Here is a 17,991-nt window from a genome sequence, read left to right on the forward strand (position 1 = left end):
TAAAAACGCAAAAAAGTGAAACCACTCTCCAGAGTGAAAATTCTAAAAACGATCCACTGCCGCATTCCGGTAAAAACGCAAAAGTCTGCTTGACAGTGAAGGTTGTACGCAGGCGCGTGGACTTGGTGTTGTTGTAGTATGCACTTCTAGCCGCCTGAAGTGCATACTACATTGAATTTCACACACTTTTGCGTCACCATTTGCACGCGGATTTCCCACACAAAACACTCGTCTAAACGCAGAATAAAAAGTGATGACGCAACGCCACTTTTGCATTTTCTCTTCAGAATCTTTTCCATGTAAACAATAAACATAGCCTAAGTTTGAATGCTTATATCTTCTAAATGCGAATTTTGTTATTGTTTTGGAACACACCAACTTATTCATATCTTTAAGGCTAATATAGTCATACTAAAAGCTAGTTAATACATAAATATCAAGATTGTTCAAGATATCGAATATCATCAATGGCTGAAAAATATCAAGATGCATTTCTTAACTCTATTACCCAGTCGATCTGCATGCTATTGCTATTGTATGGTGGCAGTGCTGCAGGGCACCAGCGTGGCCTGGTGTTCCCCGATTTAGCCGGGGGTTTTCCTGCGCGCACGACCCCTGCGTGTGGCCTGGCCTTGGGCCAGATCTGCTGCCTGTGTCAGAGTCCCTCGAGGTCTGAAAGGACAAAGCTGGTCTCCATCCAGCTCTCTTAACCCCCAAAGCTGGCTCTCACTCTGATATCATTTCACTTTGATGGCCTGCTCTATCTCCGGCTCGCACAACCCTCCGCACGCGCTCGCTTTCACTCCAACTGCAGCTGTGTGGCAGTGTGTGTGTGTGTGTGTGTTGCACTGTGTGTGGCCTCACATCAAACTCCTAAGTATTTTGTTTAATGAATTCTTTGCCCTCACTTTATGCCCATCTGAGCGGTACCAGCATCTAAGCTCCAGTACCGCCCCGTCCACCACCCACAGAGAGAGAGAGAGAGAGAGAGTCAGGGCGGTTCTGGTCATGTGTGGTCTTCCATGGTGTTTTAATTAGGTTCTTCTCACTCAGATGGATCATTACCTATAATGAGGCGAGGCCAAACCACTGAAACACACATGTATACGCATCTATAAAAAAATACGTTTTTATTTAGACCCGTCACTAGAAATGCACCTTAAAATTCTTCTGTTTAAATGTATATACGCATCTGTGACATTTCAGCAGTTTACTTTCCTTTTTTTACTATTTACAGCACTGTTCAAAAGATTGAGGAAATTTTATTTTTCTAAAGAATTTAATATTTTTATTCAGCACGAATGCAGTGAATTTAGGGACTGTAACAACATTCATTATGTTACAAAAAGATCTATTTCAAATAAAGGCTGTTCTTTATATAAACAAACTTTATATTAATCAAATGTGTCATGGTTTCCTTGAGCAGCTTGAGTAGCAAGTCAGCATATAAGAAAGATTTCTGAAGGATCATGTGACACTAAAGACTGGAGTAATGATGCTGAAAATTTAGCTTTGGAAGTAAAAATAAATTCCATAAAAATATATTCAAAAATATTTTTTTTATTGTAATAATATTTCAGAATAGTATGCAGCATTGATGAGCTGGAAAGACTTATTCAAAAAACATTGTAAATGTAATATCTTACGACGACCCCAAACGTTTGAATGGTAGTGTAAATTTAGACACTGTCTGTCTTCAGTATCAGTGTTTACATGCACAACAAAACTCTCTTAGCTTGTAAAATCTGCTCATTATAAAAACCTGACAATGCAAAAAAAAAAAAAAACGAATTTATGTTATTAGTTATTACACTGAATAAGCAAGCAGGACTGTGGTAAAGGTGTTTACATGCATAGCGAAATCGGGGCAATAACATGACCTTACACGTCTGAGTGAGTGTGTGTGTGTGTGTGTGTGTGTGTGTCTGTCTGCATACAAAAACTTTAAGACACCCTGAACCCTCATGACCTCTGCGTCCAGACGTTTTTCCTTCCCCCACGGCAGTGAAACCCCCCATCCGCACTCAACATATCATCATATAACTACACACACACACAGATTCCTGCAGTCATCCCTCCTCCCTCCCTCACTCAACACTCATGCTTTATCTGTGTGTATTAACTTTTATGAGCGTTTTTTGAAATGAAGCACTAAGCCGTGCATTTCAGTAGTTTTGCCAAAAGAAAAAGGAATAGGGTTGTTGTCACAATACCAACATTTCTGTAGCTAATACAAATTTCACAATATGTGGTTTATTGCAGCAAAAACTAATATGTTTTTAAACACATTCCTTTGTCAAATCAAATAAACTATGCTTAGGGCTTGAGTTGATATTGACACAAATTTTGCAATTCGGTTCACAAGCTTGCACAAGTTTTACCTTTCACTAAACATATTTAGATATACGGGAAATCGCAAACGATTTCGATATATCTAAATATGTTTAGTGAAAGGTAAAACTTCCGAAATCTCTGTGTAAACAATGCGTGACGTAGACGCGCGAGAGATCACTTCCGGCATAACGTCTGGAGACGGTTCAGTTCGGTTCAGTTGGACATCTGATTCAGATCAGTTCGACAGCTGGTAACAAGAGTTAAAAACTATATAAATACTGTTCGTTTTCTCACACCAACCGCTCGTTTCGTGTCTTAGGCCATCAGTGTGTTCTTACATCTTACATTTACGAGTCATTAAATCATGTTTAATTTGGACTTCACTGTGCATGCTCTTTGAAGTGGACCCCCTAAAACTGCATTATTTGACTGACAGACAACACCGGTTTGACCAAAAAATGTCAAAATTGAAAATACTGTGGAAACAAAGAAACACCTACATCTTGGATGCCCTTGAGGTAAGATAAAACATATCAAAAGTTAAAGGGGTCATGAACTGGCTTTTAAAATTTTATTATATTGTTGTCTGAGGTCAACTTATGACGTTCGCTTGGTTTTTGCATTCAAAAACATCAAAATGAATAAGTAATAGGCTATTTTGTACCCTGGTTGTGAGCCTTCCTGAAAAACGGTCGGTTTTTATGGGCGTGTCGCACTGAAGACTTGGAAGTAAACACCCACTGCTGTGAGTGGAGAACAGTTTTGCATATTATAATGAGTTTAACTGACCCGTCGGTGTACGTGGGGGAAAACGTCCTATGTTGTCAAATGGCAACCGGATTCGCCCATACATGTTCGACCCAGAGTCCGTGTGTTGCACAATTCCTGTCAGATCAATATAGATGGCACAGCACCGTTCTTTACTCTTAATCGGTCTGCAAATCCAGTCTTGTTTACAAAATAATCCTCAGTGAAATGAAGCGAACAGACGACGATGTTTTACCCTCATCAGCTGGAACGTCATTAAAAATAAAGTTTATCCATGAAGTCCTAGCTTATTGGAATCCACAGGAAGCTTATGCAGTGACTGTCTTCTTCCACAACCAGGCACTGCACAATATTCTGTATTGCTCGGTAGAACGATCCGGTTTGTCATCACGAGGTAGGCATGTATAGATACAGTCGGTTGGTCTGGGAACGCCCCCGGGAACGCCCCGTCACGTGGTGTGAATTTAGCCTGTGGGGGAAAACATTGCCTTGGCGCTCATTGAAATACATGGGACAATCATGCCGAAGAGTTGCTGTGTCGTTTTCTGTACCACCAATAAACAAACAAATTATAAATTGAAGTTCTACAGCCTTTCTTACATACATACAGAACCGGATAGGAGGGCAAAATCGCAAAATTAATCATATCTTATTAGATTACTGTGTGAGTAGAGGTCTCTGTGTGATATAGCTAGTAGTAGATGTTTAACTCGTATTAGGCAGTGGACCAGATTTGTCTGACGTTACATCCCTTACGAAAAAGAACTATAGTAATCCTATGGCTATTAGTATTCTATAGTAGTTTATAATACTTCTGTGATGTTCTTAATACCTCTATACTTCTAGGCTATGTCCCAAAATACTATACTATTCCTATAGGATTAACGTTACTATAATATTTTGTCCTAAAATACTACAAGATTCCGTTAGTTGTTTTTCATAAGGGATGTCTCAGTCACATTAGCGTTATCAGCTGAAGGTTATCAGACTGCAGTCTGTGAGAATTCGGATAACTGTCAGCAAAGTCCCTCTGCAACTTCGCAACCTCTAGCACTGATCACCGTTTTACAAAAGGATTAATAGTTTGGAGTGAAGCATACGTACAATTGGTAAGTGACATGGTTTTATGGACTTATAGTAACTTATACGCAAGTTGATTGAGTAATAGGCTTGTGTTGCCGGTAGCTTCCGCGATGTCTTACCTGAAGTTTCAACCAGATAACAATAGTCGGAAACGACACCTCCGGCCATTTGGTTGGGTCATTGACCCAGTTTTTAATTAAATAAGGGCAATCATAACCTATTACAGTTCATTTTGCAATGTACCGTTGCTGGTCGGCAGGCATAAATGACTCGCAATATGACATTTTTGTCATTCAAATACATAGGATGGTCGCGCTGCTTTCCCCCACGCCGACCACGCCCCCCAACTATGACGCGTTGCCGACTGTATGTATGGTAGGCTACTTAGCTATGCGTGTAATGCGCGAATCGGTGGGCGGGGCTAAACCGGCCGTGTTGAAGTCATGGTTGAAGTAGGCGTTGATCTTCTTCTGCGGGGGTGGTGTTTTAACCCCTTCGACGTCATAGTTTCCCACTTTTAAAAACGAGTCGTTTGCTTGGTGTCAATAAAAGCTTTTATTGGACTAACAAGGACGTTTTCAGTTCTGAAACTTACAGGATATTCTTATAATATGATGACCTCTTAGATGTCAAAAGCTCAAGGAAAATTTGATTTCTCAGTTCATCACCCCTTTAATTTCAAAGTGTACTATCCCTTTAATGGGCTGTATGCACGCATAAATTCCGCATTTGACGTAAGGATGCTCGTCCATTTCCGGTTGTGGAGATTAAAGCGGAGGAAAACCGAGGAAAACGGGATTATGGCAGAGTCTTCAAAATTTACTGTCCTCCCGTCTTTGAAATGAAACGTACATACGTTTAGATGTGATTTTATTTATAGTTATATTTATTTAATATAATTTTAAAAAGAAGCATAAACACAACCTGTTTTATCTGTTTTTGTGACTAACGTTTCTTTAGTATAAACATGGAGTATAAAATTCAATATACATTCTCGGTATTGCATTGGACTCTACGATCGGCGGAAGTTATCGAGCATCCTTAATGCTTCACCGGAAATACCGCCATGCATAGAGCCCATTGATGAATATGTTGATACCAGCGAGTCGTTTTCTCTCTTTTTTCCTCACTCAAGGCAAACCAACTGTTTTAATGCCTTGACAAGACGAGCATTTTCACCATGAAGTGCATTTGACTAATCACTCCTGCACCGTTCACTACATTATACACTTAGTATACTTCATTACTTTTAGCAAGTGTCGTTTCTATAGCGCATGGATGGCGCTGCCAAGGTCATGGGTTTGAATGCATGAACTGTTCAAAGGTATACCTTCAATGCAATGTCAGTCACTTTGGATAAAAGCATCCCGTTTTCTTGATTCGTAACATCCGAAACACCTGAAATCGGTGTGTGTAAATGTGAACGTGCTCTTGGAAAATGCTGCATGTCTGCTTTATTAAGTGTTAAAGTGAGTCATAATGTAATGCTATTGTAATGAATCCATCCTACTGGATATTCATAAAGTTTTCCCTTTTTGTGTTCCACAGAAGAAAGAGAAACATTCGGGTTTGGAACGACATAAGGGTAAGTAAAGTTGATTTTTGGATGAACTATCTGCTCCAGTAGGGTTTGAGTGACTGAAAAGGGAGTTTGAAGGTTAAGGTAAAAGCCAAAACTTCAGAGCCTGGGATACTGGAGTCAGACAGGGACGGGACGGGACAGGGGTGGAGATTAGACAGGCCGACGCCCCATAGATGCCCACAGTGGGAGGGACACATGCGTCTCTGTCTAATAAGTGGGCTGAGACAGAGACACCACAGTGTTTTTCAGTAGTTTGATGGATGTGGCCTGACGTGACTCAGTCTCTGGTCAGTGTTTTTGTGGTTGTCTCTCTCTTCCGCTCTATTTTTACATTTTTGGCAGGCCTTTGAACCCTAAAGGTGACTCACTCTTTTTCTATGGCGAGGGAGTTGAGCACACATTTGTAAACATCATCCATAAATATGCATCCGTGCACACGAAAACTCCCTGAATCCGTAGGGAAAGACTGCGAGACTCACGTGCCGAGGCATATACAGTTTTTTTTTAGTGTGTGTGTGTATTTGATCCTTTTTTCCCTTGCTCTTTCTTTTTCCCTGTCCCTCATTCTCTTTGGACTTGTTGCCTTTCCTTTCCAGCAACTATCAAAGCACTGACTGAACATCCCAACACACACACACACACACAGATTGCACATTCAGAGCATTTCACATACTGACTCTTTTGTATGTGAGCTAAGAGAATCCAGATGCACGTGCCTGTTCACCCCTCTCTCTCTTTCTCTGTGTGTGTGTGTGTGTGTGAGTGAGTGGTCTGTAGCTGACTCAGCTGATAGTGAGCACTTAATAGGGTCTGTAGATCAGATCCGACAGCAGTTTATTAGGTCTGTGAGATTTCTGGGCTCACATTCAGGCCTTGTTTTCAGGAGCAAGACTCTCAGCGCTAAACTGTGCTTACAGTGTCATGTTCCCCTCATAGAGCAAAACATGCTGTTATTTATTATTGTAATGTTGTAATAATTGTAATCTTAATGTTTTCTTCTGGAGTGAGCTGATCACAATTCAGTGCTAGCTAAGCATAGGTGTAAAAAGGGTTCGAAACATAATATGTGCCTTATTGACATCATATAATACAGTAGATTACCGTATATAGTCATGAAATCAGAAAGCGTCCTGTTTGAGTACCTTGACCATTGGTCACATCGATGCATGTTAGTAGTAAGAGGTAAACAGAAATGTGTCTCCGTTTACCACTTGTGACCGGATTACATGAGACGGATGTTAATACCAGGTGTAAACAAGGCCAAGGTCACACACACACATACTGTACAAGCACTAAATGTGTGTGTGAATCTGTCGAAGTCTATTAATAGTCACGTACGCATGTGTATGGGAAAGACAGGGAGAGGTACTCATGACAAATTGTTAAATGTGAAAGCATATTATTTTTATTTTTATTTTTTGCATGTTTGTGTGTGTGTGTGTGTACTGCTTTACCATATTTTAGTGACGCATTTGTACCCAGAAAAGTACATTTAGGGGTGTCCTCATTTGTAAAAATAAATAAATGAAGGTTAAAAATAAAGTTTTGTATTGTTTTTGTAAAAATGCTAAGTAAAAAAATAATAAAAATTAAATAAAAAGTACATAAAAAGTAAATAAATTCTAAATTCATAAATTCTATGTAAAAAGGTTTTATGTTAGGTTAAGGTTAGAGTTTGGTTATAACAATTATAACTAGCTGCTTATAAAACAATATAGAAGTCTATGCAATTTACGCAATTTAGATAATTTTATGAAGTGTGTGTGTGTGGGGGTGGGTGGTCCTGGTAAACCCTACACTATGGGGACAATAGAAAAGATGGCAATATCCAAAATCCTTGTCCTTGTGAGGAATTTGTTTAAGTCCCTGTGAGGAAAACGGCTGATAAATAATACTAAGTGATATTTTCTGAAAAATGTAAAAAAGCAGAACGTTTTCTGTGAGAGTTGTTTAGGCTTAGGGGATCAATACATACAGTGTAAAAATCATTATTCATATAAAACGTCTCCATAAAACATGAAAACCTGACGTGTTTTTATTTTATTGTGCATTTAAAGAACACACTCACACCTGTTTGCATTGCATGTAAAATGTAAGTATTTATACCTTTTACATTCTCACACACACACATTCTCCATCCTAAACACACTTTTGAACTAACTCTGCAAGCTGTGGCTCAGGGCCAGAGGTTAAAGGTGAAAGATCAGATGGGAGAGTTGACCACATAAAAAAGCCATGCTACTGCAGGGTCGAAAAGGTCACCTTCATAAAGGTCAAAGTTCATCCTGCCCTGTCATGCTTCAGCATGTGTCCTGAACAGGTGTCCTAGCAACCGAATTGAAGTGTTTGCTGAGTAAACACACATCCGGGTGCACGATTTCGAGCTCAACCACACACACACACACACACTCTTTGATGTTCGGGATCCCTGTGGGTCAAGATGTGTTGAAAATATGGAGCAGATTTTTAAAGGACTTTTTTTTTTCTCCCCCTTCCTGCTTTTCCGTCTATGTGAGGTCAGAATAAATCTGTGTCTCTAAATCTTCATATCAAGATAAAAACAAGGATATCAAAACAAGGATCCGTGGGGACGGAGACACACGTGTGCTTGAATTCTTGCCCTTTTTATTTGTCGTATATAGATGAACACCCTTACAGATGATTTATTCAGTTGTGTATCTTAAATCTGGTTTGTGCATTTACTAATGACAATATTAATTTCCACCCTGTCGGTTGCGTTTTTTATTCAGGTTGCTAGCCATAAACATGCATGCATTGCATTATGATTTGCACATTTTGTGATCAAGAAATCAAGCTTGGGTCTTAACATGATCATTAGGTGGGTGTTTAACCAGGGGTCTCACACTACTAGCCCACAAGTGTTGGTTTATCCAGAAATTCAACCGCAAATTCATTTATTTTCTTTGGTTGGACATTTACTGTAAGCCTATAATTCTCAAGGTTGTTAAACAACAGTCTAACATGTGATAATATAAATATAATTATTTAACTGCTCCCTAAATGGAGAACTCCACATGGCTCTTGAGTTTGAGACCCCTGGGTTAAACTGTGTAAAAGTCTTAAAGTCTGGTTTGAAGTTTCCCATCATGCATTTGTGTTTGCACATCTGGTTAAGTAGGTGTGTAAATGCCTTGTGCAAAACGTGTGTGTGGATTTGTATGGAAGCTTGTTTCTGCCACAGAATGAAAAATAAAAAAGGTAATTGTGACTTTTTATCTCGCAATTCTGACTTTTTTTCTCAGAATTGCTAGATATAAAGTCACAATTGTGTGTTATAAAGTCAGAAATGCATGATAAAAAGTCAGAATTGTGAGATTTAAACTATTCTGAGGAGGGAAAAAAGTTAGTCTTTTTTCCCTTAGAATTGGCCTGATAACTCGCGCGTTTATATCTCACAATTCTGAGAAAAGATGTCAAAATTTCAACATATAAAGTCGTAATTATGTGTTATAAAGTCAGAATTGCGAGATGTAAACTCCCAATTTTGAGAAAAAAGTCCGAATTGTGAGATAAAAAGTAGCACTTCTGTCTTTTTTTCTCAGAATTGCGACTTTATATCTCGCAATTCTGACTTTATTTCTCGGAATTCTGACTTTATTTCTCGCAATTCTGACTTTGTATCACGCAATTGCGACTTTATTTCTCACAATTCTAACTTTATATCTCGCAATTCTGACTTTATATCACGTAATTCTGACTTTATATATCGCAATTCTGACTTTATATCACGCAATTCTGACTTTATATCTCGCAATTCTGACTTTATATCACGTAATTCTGACTTTATATCTCGCAATTTTGACTTTATATCTCGCAATTCTGACTTTATATCTCGCAATTCTGACTTTATATCGCAATTCTGACTTTATATCACGCAATTCTGACTTTATATCTCGCAATTCTGACTATATCACGCAATTCTGACTTTATATCTCGCAATTCTGACTTTATATCTCGCAATTCTGACTTTATATTGCAATTCTGACTTTATATCTCGCAATTCTGACTTTATATCACGTAATTCTGACTTTATATCACGCAATTGCGACTTTTTATCTTGCAATTCTGACTTTATATCACGCAATTCTAACTTTATATCTCGCAATTCTGACTATATCTCGCAATTCTGACTTTATATCACGTAATTCTGACTTTATATCACGCAATTCTGACTTTATCTTGCAATTCTGACTTTATATTGCAATTCTGACTTTATATCTCGCAATTCTGACTTTATATCACACAATTCTGACTTTATATCTCGCAATTCTGACTTTTTATCTCGCAATTCTGACTTTATATCACACAATTCTGACTTTATCTTGCAATTCTGACTTTATATTGCAATTCTGACTTTATATCATGCAATTGCGACTTTTTATCTCGCAATTCTGACTTTATATCTCGCAATTCTGACTTTATATCACGCAATTCTGACTTTATCTTGCAATTCTGACTTTATATTGCAATTCTGACTTTATATCTCGCAATTCTGACTTTATATCACACAATTCTGACTTTATATCACACAATTCTGACTTTATATCACGCAATTCTGACTTTATATCACACAATTCTGACTTTATATCACACAATTCTGACTTTATATCACGCAATTCTGACTTTATCTTGCAATTCTGACTTTATATTGCAATTCTGACTTTATATCTCGCAATTCTGACTTTATATCACACAATTCTGACTTTATATCTCGCAATTCTGACTTTTTATCTCGCAATTCTGACTTTATATCACACAATTCTGACTTTATCTTGCAATTCTGACTTTATATTGCAATTCTGACTTTATATCATGCAATTGCGACTTTTTATCTCGCAATTCTGACTTTATATCTCGCAATTCTGACTTTATATCACGCAATTCTGACTTTATCTTGCAATTCTGACTTTATATTGCAATTCTGACTTTATATCTCGCAATTCTGACTTTATATATCACAATTCTGACTTTATATCACGCAATTCTGACTTTTTATCTCGCAATTCTGACTTTATATCACACAATTCTGACTTTATATCTCGCAATTCTGAGTTTATATCACGTAATTCTGACTTTATATCATGCAATTGCGACTTTTTATCTTGCAATTCTGACTTTATATCTCACAATTCTGACTTTATATCTCGCAATTCTGACTTTATATTGCAATTCTGACTTTATATCTCGCAATTCTGACTTTATATCTTCATATCTCGCAATTGTGAGATAAAAAGTCGCAATTATTCTTTCTTTTTTTTATTCAGTGGCGGAAACGAGCTTCCATAGATTTGTGAGTTGTCGTCATGGCTGAAGTTCCTGCTGATGTTTATTCCTGAGCCTGTTTATTTGTCTTGCACGCCATGTGAACTAGACAGTGAATGTGATCACATGTGAGTGCGTGTATACAAGCTATATGATTCCTCCTGCTGCTTACAGTGTGTGTACATGCCTGTGTACTAAAAATATCCCTTAAACCCGCTCACCTCCTCCTGCACCTCCTGCTGGATCCACCTCGCTCCACCCTGTCATGAAATGCATGCTACTAACTTCCTGCACAACCAAAAGAGGGATATTCCCAATCAGCCTGTTTTGCTCTCCAATGTGCAAAATAGTTTTTTCATATTTTCCACATAGCAAAAGTTTTCCTTTGCAGCACTTGCTAATATATGCATGTATGCGTTTCTGTGTGCAACCTTAGCGGATATTTAGGTGTGCATGCAAAGTCGTCTCCCAGAATGTGTTTTGATAAACTGCTGGGTTGTTTCAACCCAAATTTGGGTCAAATATGGACAAACCCAGCCGTTGGGTTGCATTTTTTTAATTGCACTTTTAACCCGACGTTTGGGTTTGTCCGTATTTTAACCAAAGTTGGGTTGAAACAAATTAAGGTATATTTCCATGCATGTGATTGTGTTTCCCCTTATGCGAGTGTGTGTTTGGCCAGCTGTGTGGAGGCACATTCTTCAAGCTCCAGGCGGAGGGGGGTTGGAAAACAGAGCAGGCGAACTCCAAATTCCTATTCTCCCTCTGAACATGTCCGGGGCTAAACTGCAATCCCAACAAAACTCACGCGGCTCTGTGTTTTTCTGTTCTATCCATCTGTCTCTCGAATGAACAGAAGTTAGTTGACTTTGAGTTTTGACTTAAGAAATAGCAGATTTGGTTCTTCTCCGCATTGTTTTAATACTATAATCTTGGGATTTTATCATACTATGATGTCATAATAACATGATGCCAGCCCCGCCCCCTTTTTTACTCCCACTAGTCTAAACAGGAAGCGCTTTGGCTCCTGTTTTTCAGCATTACAAATAAACTGGATGTTTCTTGTACCCATTCTTTACTTTTCACTCCTGTTTCTTCTCTAACACAGATTGGGGAAATGTAATATTTCTCAGATTCAATCTAAAGAACTGAAGAGTTTAATTCAGTCTCAGAAAAAAAGGTACAAAAGCTGTCACTGGGGCTGTACCTTTTCAAAAGGTACACTTTTGTACCTAAAGGGTGCATATTGGTAACTTAATGGTACATTTTATGGCTCGTTTCCACTGAGTGGTACGGTACGGTACAGTTCGGTTCGTAATCGGTACACAATTATTTGCGTTTCCACTGTCAAAAGTTGTGAATGGTACCAAAAAGCCGAACCGTACCGTACCACTTTTTGGGTACCCTTTCGTTAGGGTACCTAGCACAGTGAAAGGGTACTAAAAGGTGGAGCTAGACTCACTGCAGAACGCTGATCTGTGGACAGAGTATCGTCACTCGCGCGTGCTACAAGGGCATTAGAAGCATGCAGTTGAAATATAATTCTACTGTTATTTTGTCACGAAATGTAGTTGTAAGAATTTTTCAGGCGAGAAAGTAGTTTTTTAATGCTCAAATCTGTGGTTTATTTATAGATTTATGATCATTTGACTGAGATCCATTCCAAGCGATCACCGGACGCTCGCGCTCGTGTCCCCCGCCTGGAACAGCCTTTCCTCGGCTAGTCGTTCTGATGTTTGCCGCTAATTCGGACGTCTCTGTAGTGGTTAAACATGAGATATAGTTCGTCTTGTATAAACCTAACAGGCGATCTTTGGTCTCGTGAATCTATAATTCGTTCCCTGGCCAATAGTTTTGGCAGAAGGCTACGTGAAGTTTCATATCTTTCGGCGCTGAATTTGTAGCCTATTTGACTGACTGAATTGTTTCTTTATGTTATTAAAGCTTTACTGTATATCTTTTTGTACCTTTTACTTATACTTTTATAATGGCTATTATTGATAAAACTGAAATTCAACAAAAAGAGATAGTTTTGTCATTTTTTTTAAATTTTATTACAAGATCATCTGTTGTTTATTGCAACATTTGTACCAATGCGATATGCAATACATTGCATTACACATTGCCTGGAATATGTTTAATATTTTTTAATTTAAACGAAAAGAGGCCGGGTTGTTTTATATTTAGTTTTGTTATAAATGTAACGTTACATACATGCAGTGAATATAATCAATAGGCTATGCGTTGCCTAACCAAATTTATGTGCTTTAGAATGCTTAAAATGTATTGAAATGAAATCGAAAAGAAGCAGAGTGGTGTTTTATAACATATTTCGTTTTATTGTTGCCTAAAATGAACATACAGAGATAACTGGAGTTGCAGAGCGAGCAGAGTGCCGCGTTCAAGAACGCGCTGTTCCATTAACAGCATTACTGGACTCGCGTCCTCGGGATCATTCTCTTGAGTCGGACTTTGCATTGGCTTCTTGGAAACGCCTCATGCCAGCGCTTGTTTCTAGTGACAAACATGCCAAAAAGCAAGAACAAGATCTGCTGTCTGTCATCCATTCTTGTTTACTATGTCACTTTCTTCGCGCGAAAATGACGTCGATCGCTTCTTTCCAGCATACCACGCCTATCAAGTAAGGGTATTGTTGGCGGTGGAAACGCAAGCCTGATCATGGTGTACCCGACCCGTACCGTACTGTACTGTACCGTACCTTACCCCTCAGTGGAAACGAGCCATTAGGTGCTAATATGTACCATTAAGGTACCAATATGCACCCTTTAGGTACAAAAGTGTATCTTTTGAAAATGTACAGCCCCAGTGACAGCTTTTGTACCTTTTTTTCTGAGAGTCTTTGATACTACCACTTATAAATGAACAGCAGTAAATATAGGGTACACAATTGTTCAATAGATTGAGTTTGGTAAGGGTTTTTAGTGATTGTGAGTGTATTATTGCTCCTGTGATGAAAGCTGTCTTCTCAGCATCAGTACTTCAGTCTTCAGTGTCACATGATCCTTCAGAAATCATTATATGCTGATTTGCTTCTCAAGAAACATTTTGTCGCTGTCGGGCAGAAAGCTTGTATCTCCAAAAGCGCTACTTTTTTTCTACTTAATTTTGAATAATTAAACACTGCGTTGTCAAAGTTGATTTTGTGACACATATTTTACAAAAAGCAAGATTAAATGTTGTTTTTGACCCACGGATTTCAAAGTATTTTGTCCATAATTAGAACATCTGAGTTAGTAAGTGCATCTCATTAAGTTTTCATCAACTTACATGTTAAAAAGTTTATTGTAGCTATGTGTGCGCTCAGTTTTTTCGGTCATTTGGCCAAAATTTCATGTTATTAAAGATTAAATACTTCACACAGGCTATTTTAGACAGTATTGGCTCAACTCGATGACAAATACACACTGCTCAAAAACATTAGCCATTATTTAGTGTTTCTTGAGCGTAAAAAAATGCTATACTTATTCAAAGAACTAGTCATTTATTTACCATTGCATTGCAAACAAGCAGAGATGCTCCAAACTGCATGTGGCACTTCATTAACCATAGTGGTGGGCGGAGTTATGAGGTTTGACTGATAGTTTGATTATCCAACAGAGTTGCGATGTTTAGTTACATGCTCTTTTTAATACTGTTCATTAGTTAGACATTTGATGTAAAGCGAGGCCAATAGTAATGATTTATAAAAAAAAAATGACTTATATGGTTTCCGTCTGACTTTTTTGAACTGTAGTTTATAAAGAGATTTGATCACATTTGGAGATGGTTAAACATCTTTGAAAGAAAGCAATCATTTGATCTAAATGCAAATCACTGAACATGCAGTGACTTATGTACATAATCAGAGACAATCTCCTCAATACAATTTTTGCAGTCATGTGTAAAGGTGATGCACTCCCATCCTATCAGTGTTGAAGGTGTGTGTATGGCTGACTGTGGCAAGCTAGCACATTGAATAGCACTTAACCTTCACCTCACATTCACAGTAGGAATGTGTGTATCACTCTGTGTCTGTGTGCATTTTGCTGGCACGCATTAATAGATTATTGATGCACTCTTGTGATGGTTGACTGTCAGATGGAGGTGGAAATGGACCTATAATTTCATGCTGATGCCAGACAGACAACACAAATACTAATTTATGTCCTGAGAGGAAACGATTTCGAATGGATAGGAGGAGGTGATCTTCATAACACCCTTCTCATACCATCTCTCTCTCTCTCTCTCTCTCTCTCTCTGTCTCTCTCTCTCACCCTAGTCCTCATTTTGAACAGATGGGTTGAGGTATCAGTTTTTAATGAAAAAGGGGGTGTGAGAGTCACGTGACCATCTCTCACACACATACTGGCATTTCAGATTTTTGTAGAGCTCGCATTTAGTCACCTAGTTTGGAATCAGAAGGAATGATTATTTGTGTATTATTAAATATTGTAATAATTGCATTAACGTTTGTCTACGAACAAGCGCATAATGAGATTCTATGTTCTTATTAATGCATCTTTACAAAATCTGACTTGAAGGATTTCAGTCGAACTAAAGTGTTTACGTGACATTTTAAAAAGGCAAATTATTGCTTTAGTCTGACTGAAATCTATCTATCTAAAGTTTAGTGCTGTTAAGATTTCTAAAATAATTTTTTAATTATTTGGCTCACCAAGGCAAAAAATTATAGTGCTTAATATTTTGGGGAATCGTATTTTTTGTTTTTTTTTAAATCTGTACTGTATTTTTATTGGCAAAAATCTATTATCTACATTACTATTAAAGCTACACTGTGTGATTTTTACCCCCATCTAGCGGTGAAAAGATATATGACCATCCAGTGAATATTAGTTTCTGTTCCTCTCAATTCCGATTTCGTTTTAACTCCTACGGTGGCCAATGTAGTCCAAGATTAACATGGCTTCCAGTTCGACCTCGTCCATGAGTGTTAACTCAAACGTAAACGCGAAAGGCGAAGCTTGAATTAACGGGTATGTCCCTCTTTGGCTAATGTACTTTCAAGATGGAGGGGCAACATGGCGACCGACATTAGATCCCCTTATTTTCAATGGCATATTATACACTCACGAGAATACTTTATTACTTGAACGAAGTAAATATACATTAATGAGCACACATATTTTTGAAAGAACTGAGTGTTTTTAGCTAAGAATAAACTAAAAGAGTTACACAGTGTAGCTTTAAAGTAATATATTTTTGTTAAACCGAACTTTTATTTTGAAGGGTTGTCATGAAGACCTTTGAGTTTCTGTTCATATATGATATGGCGATAGTTACATTTATCTAATGAAGTCTTTTTGTGCTTTAATATTCACAAACACTAAACCATATTGTGATTGATTACTTGTAAAGCCCTGCTTTGGATTTCTTCATCCATAATTTGCCAAATTTTACGACATTCGACATTATACAGTAAAATCTACTCAGCGATTCTGTTCGCATTTTACAAGTCTCAGAAATCACAGGCCCTTAGTGTATTCGTGTCTGTACTGATGTTACTAATCAGCTCATAATGATTGTAATGGGTTAACAGTGTTCATGTGAATTGATTGACAGTTTTCCGAAAGGAAGTCAACTTCATTTAAAGCTATGTGAAAAGACAGAAATGGTGCATTGTGGGATGCATTGTTAGGAATGTGCTGATTGGTAATTGCACACAGCTGTAGCTCATTAGATGTTAATTGCCAATTAATCAGCATCTCCTTGTTGTGTATTTTAAATGAAGAAGAGAAATTAGAAGTTGGGAATGTAGAAAAGAGGAAACGATTTGTGCTTTGAGCAGAAGAGCGCGAGTCTCGCTTTTCTTTCCTCCTATCACAGTTTCCTTTCTCTGTCAACACTTGTGTTCTCCGCTCCCTCTCTAACATCTCTCAGCAAGAAAAGAAAGCACAGGGGGAAGAAGGGAGGGGAAAATATGCAGTTTGTTTGTTGGGAAGTTCAGGTTTTATCAAAACAATTTTTCATTATACTTTCAAGTTAGATAATTCTTGCACACAACAGATCAGTTGTAGTCCAATTCGGGTGCATGTATATGATGATGGACAAAGCTGAGCTACAATCACTTTATATAGAACTGTATATTTTAATTCAGACTTAAAGGGTTAATTCACTCAATTTAAATTCTGTCATTAATTACTCGCCTTCATGTCGTTCCAAACTTGTAATACTTTCGTTCATCTTCAGGACACAAATGAAGATCTTTTTTGATGATATCTGAGAGATTTCTGTCCCTCCATTGACAGCTACACAACTACCACTTTGACGCTTCAAAAAGTTCATAAAGAGATCGTAAAACTAATCCATATGAGACGTTTAGTCCAAATTTTCTGAAAAGACTCGATCCCTTATATAATATATATTATATATATATATATAAATCTGTTTATATATGATAAACAGATTTAATTTACACTTTATTCACATATAAACATTCATTAACTCGCACATTAGTTGTGGTTAAAAAAAGTGGTAGTTGCGTAGCTGTCAACGGAGGGATAGAAATACACGAGTTTGAGTAATTAATTAAAGAATTAAGGCTATGTTTACACGGAAACGATCTGAAGAGAAGTGGTATCACTTTTTATTCTGCGTTTAGACGAGCGTTAAGGCCATTTTATACTTCTGTGTCGAGGGTACGGCGTAGGCTACGCACGTAGGCGACGCCGTCGTAAGCATTTATACTTCTGCGTTCAGATCTTGGTTGCTCTACAGTACTGCTCCGAAACGCTAGTTGGCGGCGGAGGGTTTTAATGTTCCACTGTGTTTAGATTCCTCGCGGCTAGGTTACTACAAGCAAAGGCGACTGAAAGAGAGCGGATCATGTTGGAGTTGGAGCTTATTGAGGTGGAAAAACACTTAATTTTAGTGAAATTACTAAAACTAAAAGGCAGAAACGAGAGAAGACGTCGGAGGAGATG

At 37.9% G+C, this 17,991-nt stretch overlaps 1 protein-coding gene across 3 annotated transcripts in view; it reads left to right on the forward strand.

Annotated features, from left to right (window-relative positions):
• Positions 1–17,991, forward strand: part of kdm6ba (lysine (K)-specific demethylase 6B, a) — an 89,753-nt gene that overhangs the window by 11,980 nt on the left and 59,782 nt on the right. For all 3 annotated transcript variants that reach the window (XM_039658533.2, XM_039658535.2, XM_089130870.1), the window contains exon 2: positions 5,734–5,770. The gene's annotated coding sequence lies outside the window, so the exon portion shown is untranslated. The remainder of the gene's footprint in view (positions 1–5,733; positions 5,771–17,991) is intronic.

This window comes from Pimephales promelas, chromosome 1, assembly GCF_988280905.1.
Source record: "Pimephales promelas chromosome 1, fPimPro1.hap1.1, whole genome shotgun sequence".
Taxonomy (NCBI): Eukaryota; Metazoa; Chordata; class Actinopteri; order Cypriniformes; family Leuciscidae; genus Pimephales; species Pimephales promelas.